At 53.4% G+C, this 1018-nt stretch overlaps 1 long non-coding RNA gene across 1 annotated transcript; it reads left to right on the top strand.

Moving 5' to 3' along the window:
• The first annotated feature begins 215 nt into the window (after positions 1 to 215).
• Positions 216 to 555, top strand: LOC128496613 (uncharacterized). The gene is made up of 2 exons (XR_008354248.1): positions 216 to 285; positions 379 to 555. It is a non-coding gene; the product is annotated as an uncharacterized LOC128496613 (long non-coding RNA).
• The last annotated feature ends 463 nt before the right edge of the window (positions 556 to 1018 follow it).

Here is a 1018-nt window from a genome sequence, read left to right as displayed (position 1 = left end):
TTCACTTTTATTCCTAGCTGTCCTTCCATGATCATATCTTCTCATGTAAACCGTTCACCATTTTCAGGGCCGGCCTTTGGGGTGTGCGACCTGTGCGACCGCACAGGGCGCCACACTCGAGGGGGCGCCGCCGCGGGGTCCGCTGCCGCCAGTAGCGTACCTAGCGGGGGGGGGGGGCGGTCAGCACCGGGTGCCGCTCATCAGGGGGGTACCCGGCACCCCTCCAGAGACGGACAGTAATGTCCGCCGCTGGAGGAGCAGGCTCGCAAGGGAGCGGTGTCGGAGGTCTTTAACAGACCTCCGGCTCCCTTGAGAGATTTTAAGCCGGTTCAAGGATCTCCCTTGAACCAAGCTTAAAATCACTCAAGGGAGCCGGAGGTCTGTTAAAGACCTCCGATACCGCTCCCTTGTGATCCGCGCGGCAACAGCTGCTGTGCGCCGGGGTTTGTTGTGAGATCCCGGCGCACAACACTGAAGCCGCGCCCACCGCTGTCCGTGCCCTCTGACCCGGAAGAAGACAGAAGAACTGAAGAAGAGGAGCGAAGAGAAGGAAAAGGAGCTGTAAGGAGAAAAGAGGAAAGGTAGGAAAGCATTCAGTGAGAGTGAGTGTGACAGTGAGAGTGGATTGGTATATGTGTGGATTAGTGTATATGTGTGGATTGGTATATATGTGTGGATTAGTGTATATGTGTGGATTGGTATACATGTGTGGATTGGTATGCGTGTGGATTAGTGTATATGTGTGGATTAGTGTATGCGTGTGGATTAGTGTATGCGTGTGGATTGGTATGCGTGTGGATTGGTATGCGTGTGGATTGGTATGCGTGTGGATTGATATGCGTGTGGATTGGTATGTGTGTGGATTGGTATATGTGAAAGGTAAGTGAACTTCAAAGAGGGAAAGGGTAGATAGTTAGGAGGGGGTAGATAGGGAGAAGGGAGTGAGACAGGGGAAAGGGGGTAGATAGGGAGAAGGGAGTGAGAAAGGGTAGATAGGGCAGAAGGGAGTGAGAAGGGA

Source organism: Spea bombifrons, chromosome 5 (genome assembly GCF_027358695.1).
Source record: "Spea bombifrons isolate aSpeBom1 chromosome 5, aSpeBom1.2.pri, whole genome shotgun sequence".
In the NCBI taxonomy this organism is placed as follows: Eukaryota; Metazoa; Chordata; class Amphibia; order Anura; family Pelobatidae; genus Spea; species Spea bombifrons.
This window is presented reverse-complemented; position numbering and strand designations above follow the sequence as displayed.